Below are 14,904 nucleotides of genomic sequence, written 5' to 3'. Positions count from 1 at the left end.
TCGACTAGTCCAGTGTTTCTAAACCTTTCTTTATTTCTCCTTTAAGGAGACTTTTTAGACAATTTTTTCTCTACTGCCCCATCTCACCATGGAATCTAACACCTCAGATATACCGTATCTACGCACTTTAGGTACTCTGGCTCTTTCAAGACCCTCAAACTGTTGAAGAGTCAAGTTCATTTTTGTCCGCCAAGAACCAATTTTTACCCCCTCAGGGGCGACATTCTCCCTGTTGAGAATGCTTGATCTAGTCAAACGGGGAAGGGGGGATCAAAGAGAAAAGCGGGGCCCACCTTCCCATTTTTAAGAGCCCCTCCTAAACAACATCCCCGTTTTCAAACTATCGGATAGCAAACCCTAGACTTTTAAGTAGCCCAGAGACCAGAGCCATTTCCAAGTCTGAATACCTGTGGGATAAGAACTAATCATCCCCTCCACCTGACACTGTCTTCATTTTTACTTAGTTAAGAAACGGCATGTCCAGGTCACATCCACAAGCATGGAACAGGAGAGCCAAGCCTATCTGCACTCTGTTTGACTTCACAGATGTTAGAGGGTATTATCTAGCTTTCCACACCAAAATCGTCTGGCCGAAAGTCCTTTCTTTCTTTGATGTCAGCATGTGGTTCTGTTTCTAGCGTTCTTCGCTTTCACTCAGGAACACTGCTGCCTGTAGCAGAGGTGAAGGAGGGGAGTCTGGAGAGCGAGCGGGAGAGACTGGAGAGGAGGCAGAGAAGGACAGAATAAGACGAACTGGGAGGGTGGGACGTGGGTGCGCTAACTCCTGGAACCTTGATTTCTCCCCTGCTTCGTGCCCTCCTATCGCCCTGTCCAGAACTGGCCCAGTGTGTCTGCGGCCATCAGCCTGGCATCCTGGACACTGAAGTTTTGTGGAGCCGGCAGCTCATCACGGAGCAGGTGCGGGGGGTGTGAAGCCACCTGCCACTGCTCTGGTCCCCGGCAGGCACTCACTAGCTGGGGTGTACGGTCCTCTCCTTTTGCTGAGACCATGCGCTTCTCTGCAAGTCATTGACCCAGGAGGACCCACTGGTGGCCAACGAAATCCTTCCATCTGAATCGACTAGTCCAGTGTTTCTAAACCTTTCTTTATTTCTCCTTTAAGGAGACTTTTTAGACAATTTTTTCTCTACTGCCCCATCTCACCATGGAATCTAACACCTCAGATATACCGTATCTACGCACTTTAGGTACTCTGGCTCTTTCAAGGCCCTCAAACCGTTGAAGAGTCAAGTTCATTTTTGTCCGCCAAGAACCAATTTTTACCCCCTCAGGGGCGACATTCTCCCTGTTGAGAATGCTTGATCTAGTCAAACCCTTGGTAATTCTCGTCACACTTGCCATCTCTAAGAACCCCTCTGTCACCCTAAAGACTGCTCACCCTTCTACACATTATTCAGCTTAAATTCAAAAAATCTTAATAGCTATAAATTTACCATTCTCATTCTTCCTTTTCGCTGTTTTATCTGCTCTGAAAAGTTGTAAACTATGTGCAAGAACTTGGCTTTTGCTATAAAAAGAAAATGCTGTTCGTGAAAGGGGAACAGCCTGTCCTAACAGGAACAGTGCTGTCTAAAGCGTTCTGGGGCCAGCAGCTTCAGAGACGAATTTCGATAATGAGTCCCCAGCTACTGCCACCAGGTCCTTTGGGCAGAACTTGAGACCAACCGTTAGCCTTTGCTGTTGTCCCACTTCGCTTTCTCACTTCCTGGTTCCCCTCAAAGGGACCCAAGAATGTCCTGAATTCCCCTTCTAAAACAAACCCAGGCCTCTGCCCATCCCAGGGTGCCTATCTCACCACGAATCACTCAGTGCAGCTAGATATTAGGACATTACACTGACTGAAGTAATTCAGAACAAATGCTTCAAAACCTGTCTAATAGGTTTGTCCCTGACAGACAGTTTACATGTCAGAAGAGGAGCTGGCTGTTCAAAATACTGATTAGACATATAAACCCAAAGGAATTCATGCCAAATTCATCTTCATGTCTCCTCCATCATCTCCCTCACAATCCCAGAATAATTCCAGAATATGGTTGGCTCTTTTGAAAGGGTTTGATCCCTCTTCAATGTTTTAAGCAGAGCTGAGAAAGTTTTTCCATCTATCCATCCATCCATTTCACATTCTTATATATACGTCTCAAATTAAAAAATAAAAGTCAATTATATCTCAATAAAGCTGACAATAAAAAATAAGATCAGTATGACCTTTCTTATAACCTGGGCCCATCTCTGAACTAAGGCCTTTAGATATTTTATATCATTTAATTCTCACAACCTATGAAGGTTGTGCTAATTATCTCCATTTTATAGTGAAGAAATTGAGGTACTACGTAATTGAATCATCCAGGGTCATATAACTAACGAGCAAAAGCGACAGGATTTGAACGTGGGCATTCTGGCTCTAGCACTCAGGCCGTAACCGCCATACTACTCCTCAAGTCACTGTCATCACAGATGTAAAGCACTGAAAAGCATTTTGACCTAATAAAGTTAAAAGAAAGTGAGACAGTACGGAGTTTATAACTTAATCATTTATTTACAAGTTACTCTAAATAAGAGTGAATCGAAGTTTAGCCCTTTAAAGATTGCTTTAGTTGAAGGATGGATTTGCTTACAAATTCAAAGAACCTTGAGAAATTAGATTCATTAAACCTCAGGTAAAGAAGGCTTCTTAATTTGGACCATAAGCTAAAACATCATTGCTATAATGATTTAAAGAAACGAATGATTCATTTTTTTAAAAGCCAATTCTACTACCCTAAATTTATGATGTATTCATAAATATTTCATTTTTGTATATAGATCTGAAATGTAATTTTAAAACAAAATCAATGATTTTTAGTATAACCAACACTGTTAGAATTTAATTCAGGGGTTATGAAAACAGCCTCATAGCTGGACTCCATTAATCAAATATGTGGCTGATTTGCCTAATTTGTGCATTAGTACTATAATAAGTACGGTACATTGTTGCAGTAAATGTTCCCTCTACCTACGTGACTTGCACTGGATAATGGTAAACGGGCAAAGACATGCAAGCAGAAGCCTGAAAGTACTTGCAGATCGGGGCTCGCCCTTTCTTGCTGCTGGGAACCATCCACTACCATGTGAAAAATCCCAGGCAAACCTGCTAGAGACATGGGGTCCAGCCAGCAGCCAGCACTTACCTCCAGACGAGTGAGGCAATGCTAGACCAAACAGCCCTCAGTGGACACACCTGCTGGTTGTAGCTGCATGAACAAGTAGAGGCAAGAGCCTAAATTTCTGTCTCATAGAATTATGAATTAATACTTCGATTTTAAGCCACTAAATTTTGGGGGGTGGTCCGTTACCCAGCAAAGGATAACTGAAATACTATATACAAATTAGGGAAGGCTAACTGCTGTAATAAATGTATCCCTGAAAACATAATGGATTAAATATAATTGAAGTTTATCTACTGCTCATATAAATAGTTCAAGTAAGTTTCAGGTGGGTGGCAGGGACCCAGGCTCTCAGTTTTTGCTATCTTTAATGTGTGGTTTCCAAGGTCACCTTAGGCACTGCAAATCAGACAGCAGAAGTAGAATAGAGAACAGCAAACGGGAAGTTTTATTGGGCCTGGTCAAAAAATAAGGCATACCTTCTATTCACATTTTATAGGTAGAACCCAATCATGTGACCAAGGCTAACTGCAAAGGAGTCTAGTGGTGTGCTTAGGAAGATGGTGGCCATTTATGCTGGGCTTGGCAATGTCAGGGAGAAGCTAAGCTGCGAACTGAGGCAGGCTGCTGCTAGTGCTGGGCTTGGGCTGCTTAGCAAGAGGTACAAGGCATGCCGTGACCAGATGCTGCTTGTCTGGGGTTTGTGAACCTTTCAGAGATTTTAGGAAAGTGAGCAGCAAGAGCCAAGAAGGGCCATTTGTATGGAAAAGCCACTGTAAGCAGCTTAAGTGGGCCCACCAGCTGAGTGGGGTGGAGTCCCAAAGAATCACCAGGGTGGGGTGATTGATAGAGAATCAGATTTAATAGGGGGAGGGCTCAATAAAGAAACAATGGCTTCTGCCAGCACTTCTGCTGGGATAAAGCTGCTGTGGCCTTTGCCCTGAAGCCAGACAATTCAGTTTCTCCCCACATGTCCCAGGGGCCTTTTGAGCTGCTGCCCCAGTGCTGCTAGAGCTCAGGGCAAGCTGGTCTATCAGCAAATAAGTCTGTGAGTAGGCCCTTCAAAAGGAGTGCCTGGGACTCCAGCCGCCCTGTTTCACTTAGCCACTATCTCGACTGGTTTTCACGACCAGAAGTTATGGGGACTTCTCTTCCTGTCATTGGAACCGGGGTCTGGAGAGCCTGGTGTAGGGCCAGGACCCGTCGCTCCTCTGGAGTGATCTCCACAGCTAAGACAACACTCCCGATTTCAAACCACCGCACGTGGGTGTGAATCCAACCTGTCCTGTGTCTCTGCCCCTCCTACCAGTCTCAAGATGGCCTCTTCTGTATGTCCTTAGTTATAGGACTTCTGTTCAGCTAGACTTCAGGAGATTCTCAATGATGGTTATTCTGTAGTTTCGTTGTAATTCTGATGTGGTCATGGGAAGAGGTGAGCTCAGGATTTACCTACTCTGCCATCTTGACTGGAAGCCTAAAATAATACACTTTAAATATACTTGGAGAAGGGAGGGGGAAAACATATTATACATACTGGCCATGAGTTGATAATTGCTGAAGTTAAGGGTTTGGTACATAGGTGTCCACTGTACTTTTCTACTTACAAACAAATGAAAACCAAAGCTCAAGACTGATCTCCTCTTGGCTTAGAGATTCAAGAAGAGAAATGGATTTGACTGGCTCATAACATTTTTTAGCTGTGATTTTTCTGCTTTGGTGAAAATTTTATTTATCTAAAAAGGAAACACTGCCATTATCAGCATTATCATTCATTTCATTACAGTTTTTCTGGATTTTGAAAAACATGACAAATTATATACAGAAATCAGGACTTGACAAGGTTAGATGAACTCATCTACAACCTTTACTTGACCTACTGAGTGCTAGAACTTTCCCCAGTCTTCCCACACTGTATCACCTTAAGAAAAGCAGAGCTGTTTTCAGTGTTTTCTTCAAGCACCATCATATTTAACGAGAGAGAACAGATTAGAGAAAAAAGAACGAGGACTGTAAAAATTATGGATCTTTCTAATGATGGAGACAATAAGCTTTCGGAAGAGTCACATGTGTATTGAGGGTACCTAATAAGGATATCTTGTACATAAGAGATCCTCTGGTCGGCAGCATAAAATAAAGGAGAAAGTTGATAGTTAGTTACTATTTCTTTCTTAAATATTTTCTAGGGAAGAAAATCAGTCTCTCTTCATTATATCCAAGGTGTGCATAGGTTTTGCAATCACATTCTATGAATTGGTTGATCTCATCTGTTACATAAAAAGTACCGAGGGGAAAGATATTGAGAACCTTAGAAAAAAAGTCTAGGGATAAAGGGAGCAAGTTTGTTGGCCACGATTAAGCACTCAGTCCAAAAAGAGTATATTTGGAAGGTAACTTTTATAATTACAATCTTGTTAATCAGTCTCGATACTCAAATCATGTTGTACCCAAATCAAATTTTTGATTTTCACAAATGTGGCTGTTTTTACCAAAGACGGTACCGCACAATATGTCCCTCCCTCCCTCCCTTCTTTCCTCTTTTTCTTTTTTTCTTTTTCTTTCTCTTTCTCTTTTTCTCTTTCTTTCCTTTTTCTTTCTCTTTCTTTCTTTCCTTCCTTTCTTTTTCTTTCTCTCTCTTTCCTTTCTTTTCTTTCCTTCTTTCCCTCCTTTCTTCTTCTTCTTTCCTTTCTCTCTCTTTCCTCCCTCCCCCCCCTTTTTTTATTAACATGTAACATTGACATTTCTCCCATTGGATGGTGGGGACTGTCTTCTCTTTTGAAACCGGGAAAACCTTGTGTCTTCTATGACTAACTGGGTATAGAAGTGACTCTATGTGACTTCAAGACAAAGTCAGAAGAAAGTCATGCACTTCTGCCTTGCTCTCTTAGGATAACTGCTCTTGGAACCAGCCACCACATGCAAAGAAGTCAAGCAGTGACATGGACAGACTACACTGCATGTAGGTGTTGCAGCAAATAGCTGCAGATGGGTCCCCGACAAACAGCCACATTGACCACCAGATGTGAGTAACTGAGCCTTCAGTTGACTCCAGTCCCAAACCACTGAGTCCTTGCCAGCTTCAGCTGATACTTCATAGAGCAGAGATGAGCTGTCCCTGCCAATTTCAGCCCAAACTGCAGATTTGTGAATAAAATAAACATTGTTGCTATCCTAAGCCACTCATTTAGGGGCCTTTATAATGCAGAAAATAATTGAAAGAATAAATATGAAATGATTAAATTAGTAAAGCTACTGATTTTTTTTGTACACAGAGGAATGGATAAATAAATATCAAATGAGTATAAATAGAATGGAATAATTTGAAGCAATCAGGAGGGATGAATTATATTTCTATGTAGCAGCAAAAATAGATCTCAAAAATATACACTGAAAAAATTAATAATCAGAATGATATAGACAATGAACATTTATATATGTTTTAAAACATAGCCAATAAGCAATCTGAAGTATTTTTCCAAGATTCATAAAAAACGTAACTAAGTATATAGACAGATCAGGAGGACATATAGTAGACATACTAGGTTATGTGACTATGGGAGTGGAAATGGGGGAAATAATTTAAAAAGGGAGAAAATAATTTAAAAGGGAGAAAATAATTTAAAAAGAACAACAAAAAATCCAAAACAAGAGAGTGTTACGTTATTACTAAACTTAATTCATATTTCCTTCTGGGCTCACAGCTAAAATCTACTTCCCAGCCTCTTGTGCAGCCTCTTAGGTGTGGCCCCACGATCGCATTCTAAGCAATGGAATGTAGGCAGAAGTGATATGCTATTTCCAGGCCAGGCCCTTACAAAGGGAAAAACAGCCTTGACAATTAATAGAAAGGCTGTGCCATTTCCACCTGAGTATAAAAAGGTTAACACGAAGAGAGTGTCTTTGTGGTGATGGAAAAGTTCTGTATCCTGATTGTTGTGGTAGTTATAAAAATCTAGGTGATAAAATTTCATAGAACTATACATTAAGAACGCATGTAAAACTTGGTGAAATTTGAATATGATCTGTAGTTTAAAGTATTGCATCACTGTCAATTTCTTGGTTTTGTTAATGAACTTGGTTTTGTTAATGAACTGCGGTTATACAAGACCACGGGGTCATCTCGAGAACACTGGGTGAAAGTACAGAAATTCTTTGTACAATCTTTTGCAATTCCTTGTGAGTATAAAGTTAAAGTACAGCTAAAAAAGCTAGCAGGAGAGGCTTCTAAATACAATCCAGATTTTAAAACTTCTTTAGAAGACTCTTTGCCTAGACCAATAATATGTGAGAAATTTTTAATCTGCCTCACTTGCGGATTCGCCTCGACCTTGCCACACTTCCCTGTTTATCATCCTTCCTTTCTCTTCCATCTTTGGAACGATCCATACTAACTCAAAGTCCACATGAAGAGGTCCCTGATGTTTCCTAATATGTCAACTTCCAGTCTTGGTTACAGTCAAGATCTTCGTGCCATTGTGAAAGACTTCCCAAATCCTGTCCTGGCCACACGCTCAGGGCCTCCTGGACCTCTAACAAGCAGCTCTTCTTTTGATGCGTCCAGGAGATGCAAAAACAATTTAAAAAGAACATTTTTGACATTGTAAACAAAAGGGTGACTGGAATATTGTCTCGTTCTAGCCTAGAAGAGGAAGAACTAGAAGCCTCTGATTATAAAGAAGATCCAAGGAGAAGTATAGCAACCAAACTCCAATGATTCCCTTAGCCCAACAAGGAGAATTATCTAGGATGAAAGGACAGAAAAAAACTTTCAAACTGACACAACTGTTCTCTATAATTGTAGTTATATTTTTCAGAATTATAAATTTATCAGATGATAGAGTTCATGTAATATCCCTGATCCTACCTCTTTGGACAAACTGAAATGATTTGTTTAAAGACAGCTCTAGGTCTCCTCACTGATTTACTATCATGTAAAAATAATGTTAGTACAATGTGTTAGTTTGTACAAAGCTTGAATTTAATGTTTTTATGATTCAAACTCCCTAAATCTCTTGCATTGGTTTTATGGGTCAAGCAGATTTAGTCATATGTAATTCTAATGTTACAAACTGTAAGGACTTAATATGTCAACTTAAATTGTAGTTTCCAGATCCACAGTTAAGAACTGGGAAATTAAGACCTTTAAGAACTTAGGTTAACATTGAGTTAAACTGATGATCTTCAGATATATTAACAATTTCTAAGTAAGGAAAAGATACGAAATCTTGGTCACTTAACATGGTTTTATTTTATCCTTGTCTCTTATTTTTATACATTATAGAATGACTAAGTGCAAATGCCTTTGGATAATATTAATTTATTTTTGCCACCTGAAGTCTATGAAAGATACAAAATGTGTAGCCATTGAGAAAAAAGTTTTTGGTTTTATGTATTCTAGTTCTGTGTTTGGAGGACATAAAATGGGTTATTTTGGCTAATGTAGTAACTAATAAAATGGTTGAGACTATACTATAGCACAGTTACAAAATAATACGTCTTTTACATTTGAGGTAACACATGATTTATCTATTAAGGGAACTGTTAATTTTATTAAGATGATAAATTCGATGTAATATATATGTTGGTTTATTTAATATACTTCATAAAGGCAACTGTATATTAAAGCTGAAATAAAACTTTAAATTATATGTTTACATATTTACATATGTCTAAACAAGTTTAGGAAGGCTTTAGAAAGGTGCATTAGTAGAGTTTCTTTTTAAAGATAAAATATTGTGACATCTTTATACTTTTGGCATACTCTTGAATTATTTTAACACAAAGTTCCTTCTTTTTGAAAAAATTAATCGCCACCACTTGTTTTTACATTATCAATTTGCATTTAGATATTTCTTACTTATGTTTATATTTTGTCTCCTTGTTAACTCTTCTTTATTTTACCTTTCCCAATTTGAGAATAATAAAACCGCCAATGTGTCTTTTACAATTAAATGTTCTTTGGGTACCCTGGAATGGCTACAAGGTAGACTGTGATTTGCTTCTTCACCTTATAAAAGGAAGAACAGAAAAAACTGAATTTGTCTGGTCTATCAAATTTTAACTAACTTAAAACAATTATGAAAACTTTTTAGTCTTTCAAACATAGGTTAAAAGAACAAAAACTGACAAATCATGAGAAATTTTAAGAAGTGATTTGATATCAGAAAAAAACTACCTTTGAGTCTTGATGACTTTCTTGACTCTTAAAGATTCTCTAGGAGATGATCTTCAGATGAAGGTTGCTAACCGAAGACCCTCAGATCAAAGAGATAAATGACACAAAGCAGACAGCTTCTACCCAACATGGCAGAAGATTCATTTTCTCATAGCTCTGATTTTCTTTTTCCTGCCTTAGTGTGAATTTTATTCACTTGTTATTACACTTTGGTGCCCCCTAGCAATCACCTAATGGTTTCACGAATGCTTTTACATATTCTCACCTGTGTATCTTCATTCTTCCTGATATAAGAAAAGGCAACTCTTGTATGTTTTTCTCATTCTACCGCTACCGCTCTAAATCTAACAGATTTGCTATATTACTTTCACCCCACCCCCCACTTGACCTCGCTGACAAAACATTAACAATTGTTAAATTATATACTCCAAACGGCAGGTCTCATCTGATACTTGAATTTTCTTCAATCCATATTTTGCACCATATTAAGAAAAATTAATTAGAAATGAATCGCAGACTAAATGTAACACCAAAATCTTCTAGAACATGGATCAGCAAACTAAGGCTCATGGACTAAATCTGATCTGTTTCCTGTTGTTGTAAATAGTTACACTGGAACACTCATTCACTTATGTATTGTTCATGGCTGCTTTTACACTGTAACACAGAGACCCTATGGCCTGCAAAGCCTAAAATAATTACTAACTAACTAGCCTTTTACAAAAAAAGTTTGTTCACCTGTGTTCTAAAGGACATAGGTAGAAGAAAATCTTTCTTACTTTGGGTTAGCCAAAGATTTCTTAGATTCAACACCAAAAGCATGATCCATTAAAAAACAAACAAACAAACAAACAAACAAAACCCCTCAATAAACTGGACTTCTATCAAAATCTAAAACTTCTGCTCTTTGAAAGACATTATAAAAAATATGAAAAGACATGCCACACAGACTGGGAGAAAATAATTGCAAATCATGTTTTTGATAAAGGGTTTGTATCTAGAGTACATAAAGAATTCTCAAGACTCAATACAAAAATACAATCCAGTTTTTAAAAAATGTGTAAGTTTAACTCTTTGCTAAAGAAGATATATAGATAGCAAATAAGAATAGAAAGAATACTCAACATCATTTGTCACTGGGGAAATGAAAACAGAAAACACAATGAGGTATACCAAATACCCAGTCAGGGGAAACAAACAAACAAACAAACAATAAAACAAAACAAAACAAAACATAGCAAAAAAACACTTAAAAAAAAAAAACAAAAAAAAAAACTACCCTCCCAACAATAACCAAGTTCCCACAAGGATGTGAACCACCTGGAATTCTTACACAGTGTGGTAGGAATGCAAAATGGTACAGCCGCTTTTAAACACTGTTTGGCAGTTTCTTATAAAGTAAACATGTAATGATCATACAACCCGGCAATCCCGCTCTTAGGAGAGAAATGAAATCTTCCTTCACATGTAAACCTTTAGAAGTTAATAGCAGCTTCATTCATCATCAGTAAAAACTGGAAACAGCCCAAATCTCCTTCAACTAATAAATGGATGAACAAAGCACGGTACATTCACACAGTGGATTACCACTCAGCAATTAAAAGGACCAAACTACAAGTCTTTAGGTCAAATGCCATGGAAAATTGCCTACATTTCTAAGCCGAGAACATTTCCCAGTTTCAAAACATTTTACAAATATATAGCTATCAAGACTGTGTGGCATAGGACAGACGTAGATCAATGGAATAATATTAGGAAATTGAGAAATAAATTCTTACCTTTATAGTCAACCGATTTTCAACCAGGGAGGCAAGATAGTTCAATGGGGGAAATAACAGTCCTTTCAACAAATAGTGCTGAACAACTGGATATCCGCATGCAAAAGAATGAAGTTGGACTCCTATGCCTCATACTATACACAAAAGTTAACTCCAAATGGATCAAAGACCTAAATATAAGGGCTAAAATTATAAAACTCTTAAAAGAAAACACAGGTGTAAATCTTTATAACTTCAGACTAGGAAATGGTTGCTTAGATGACACCTAAAACACAATCGGCCAAAGAAGAAAATAAACTGGATTTCATCAAAATGAAAAACTTTTCTGTTGCAAAGATCACTGGCAAAAAAGTGAAAAGACAACTCACAGAATGGGAGAAAATATTTGCAACTCATATATCTGATAAGGGTCTAGACTAGAACATATAAAAGCCACAATGAGATGCCACTTCACAGTCAGCAGGATGCCTGTGTTAAAAATGTCAAACAGTAATGAGTGTTGGTGAGTTGTGGAAAAATTGAACCTTTATACATTGTTGAGGGGAATGTAAAATAGTGCAGCCATTTTGGAAAAAGTTTGGCAGATTTTAGAAAATTAAACACAGTGTTCCATATGTATGACCCCAGCAATTCTGCTAGATACATCCCCAAGGCGACTGAAAACATATGTTCAACACAAAGACTTATACGCAAATGCTCAGAACGCTATTCAAGACAGTCAAAAAGTGGAAACGACCCAAACGTCCATCAACAAAATGTGGTGTCATCCATACAATGGAGTATTATTCAACCGTAAAAAGAAATAGAGTACTGATATGCGTTATGGCATGGATGAACTTGAGAACATTGCACTAAGAAACCAGACACCACAGGATATGTATTATGTGATTCCATTTAATGAAATGTCCAAAATAGGCCGATTGATAGAGACAGAAAGTAAATTAGTGGTTACGAAGGGGAAGGGCGGAAGGGGAGAACGGGAGTGACTAAGGCAGGGGGTTTCCTTTTGGAATGATGTGTTCTGGAATTAGTGGTGGTGGTCGCACACTTGTGAATAAACTGAAAACACAGAACTGTATACTTCAAAATGGTGGATTTTATGGTATGTAAATTGTCTCAACTAAAATTTTTAAAAAGAATGATGTCAAACATCTTGCTTGAAGCTATGTAAGACAGAAGACAATATGGGAGCATATTTAAACTACTAAAGGAAAATAAAACAAAAAATTACCATCTGGAATCTATGCCCAGCAAAATTTCTTTCAAAACTGAAGGGAATTTCAAGACTTGCAAATCTACAGTAATCAAGACAGTATTTACATAAGCATAGACATAAATGTCAAGGAACAAAATAGAGCCCAACAGACCCACACATATAAAGTTATTGATTTTCAACAGATGCCAAGTTAATTCAATAGGGAAAAGACAGTCATTTTACCAACTGATCTGAAATAAACCGAAGAGTCATATGGATAAACATGAACTTTAATACTTACCTTGATACAATATATAAAAATTAACTCAAATTATATCACAGATCTAAATGTTAGAGCCATAGAGAAAATGTTTGTGACCTTGAATTAAGCAAGGATTTCTTACAACACAAAAAGCATGAACAGGAAAAGAAAAAATTAATAAATCACGCTTCATCGAAATTCAAATTTTGCTCTTTCAAAGACATTGTTAAGAAAATGAAAAGGCAAGCCACAGACCGAAGGTATTTACAAATCATATATCTGATAAAAGATCTGTATGCAGAACTCTTACAACTCAATAATAATGTGATACACAAGCCAATTTAAAAATGAGCAGCCCCATGAGATTTCAGGAATAACTGGGTAAGGAGTATGGCAAATTTTCTCCCCAAAAAGTAATGATAAGATCTGACAAAACTATCAAAACAATCATTTTAGAACTTTGGAAACTGACCAATGGCATGTAACAAACTGAGAAACGCTTACTCAAGAAAACCTCCTCAACCTTGGTAAAAACAGTGGGATCCGACATTTCAGCCTGGAGTACCTCCCCCTTCACCCGCCACAACCACAAACACTCCCTCCCCACCCCCACTCCCACCCCCACCCCACCCCACCCCCGCCCGCAAACGCACACACACAACCTCCCATGTTCTCTGGCACTGCAGTTCTCCCAAGGCAGGGCAGGCTGTGAGGATCTACAGCCTCCCTGCTGGAGGGGGTTGAAGTGATTTGGAACAAAATGTGGGGAAAACTCAAGCTCAGGGGTACTGGAAACAATATCGACCTTGGTAGCAATCAGGGAAGACCAACATTGTGGCTAGCCTGAGGCTGAGATAGTGGCTGTGGTCAGCAACAGTGGGCAGGACACCAAAAAAGTTTACACAGTGATCTGGGGATGAGATAATAGTGAGCGAGCCTCTGACATAGCCCAGGATGAGAAGGTACGTACGGCCACAAGCATACAACCCGGCCGTTGTACATCTAGGTACTTACCCAAGACAAATGGGAAACTATGTCCGCACAAAGACTTGAAGGCAAATGTTCACAGCAGCATTATTCATAATAGCCCAAAACGTGCGAACGATTCAAATTTCCATCAACAAATGTGGTATTTCCATACAATAAAATACTATTCAGCAAAAATAAGTACAAACTGACTAATACATGCTAAGCATGGGTGAAAGAAGCTGGATGCAAAAGACCATATTTTGTATGATTTGTATGACCATATGAAATATCCAGAAAAGGGAAATTATGGAGATGAAATATAGATTAATGGATACTTAGTGCTGGAGGAGGGGGAAATGGGGTGTGATTGCTATTGTGTATGAAATTTCTTTATGGTGATGAAAATATTCCAAAATTAGATTATGTCGAGGATTGTACAACTTTGTAAATAAATATATTAAAAAACATGGAACTGTACACTTTAAATGGTTGGGTTTCATGGTATGTAAATTATACCTCAACAAAACTGTTAAAAGTAACACGATAAAGATTTGAACAGACATTTTATCAAAGAAGATACAGGAATGGTCAATGAGCACATAAAAAGATGCTTAATAGTATTAGTGTTTAGGTAAACGCAAACTAAGCCACGAGATACATACCCACTAGGACAGCCAAAATTAAAAGGACTGACAATGGCTCGTGTTGGCAAGAACGTGGAGAAACCCTAATGAAAACCCGCTGGGAATGTAAAATGGTACACCCGCCATGGAAACCAGCGTGGCAGTATCTGATACATAAAGATTTACCATACGACTCAGTAATTCCACTCCTAGGTATTTATTCAAGAGAAATTAAATCACATGCTCACATAAAGATTGATATATAAATGTTCATAGATACTTTATTCATAATAGCCCCAAATTAGAAATAGCCCAGGTGTCCACCAACAGGGGCATGGAAAACAAACTGCAGTATATTCATACAATGGAATACTACTCAGCAATAAAAAAGAACTGATTCAAGCCCTACTTTGATGCTTATCACAGATATGCTGAGCGAAACAAGCCTTACACGAATAAAATACATACTGAATGTTTTCATCTAATCTACAGTGACACAAAGCAGATCGGTGGCTGCCTAACACTAAGGATGATGGGTGGGAACTGACGGTAAAGGGGCTCAAGGTAACTTTTGAGGGGTGATGACAGTGTTTTCTATCTTAATTGTGGTGATCGTTATAAAAGTGTACGTATGTGTCCAAACTCATCAGATCGTATTCTTACAATGAATGTTTTTGTCGTATGTCAAGTATGTCAATTATAACTTACGAGCTGCTTTTAAAAAGCTGTGAAAAAAAAAAA

This window comes from Pteropus vampyrus, unplaced genomic scaffold (assembly GCF_000151845.1).
Source record: "Pteropus vampyrus isolate Shadow unplaced genomic scaffold, Pvam_2.0 Scaffold69, whole genome shotgun sequence".
In the NCBI taxonomy this organism is placed as follows: domain Eukaryota; kingdom Metazoa; phylum Chordata; class Mammalia; order Chiroptera; family Pteropodidae; genus Pteropus; species Pteropus vampyrus.
The sequence above is the reverse complement of the archived record's forward strand: the minus strand, read 5'-3'. Positions refer to the sequence as shown.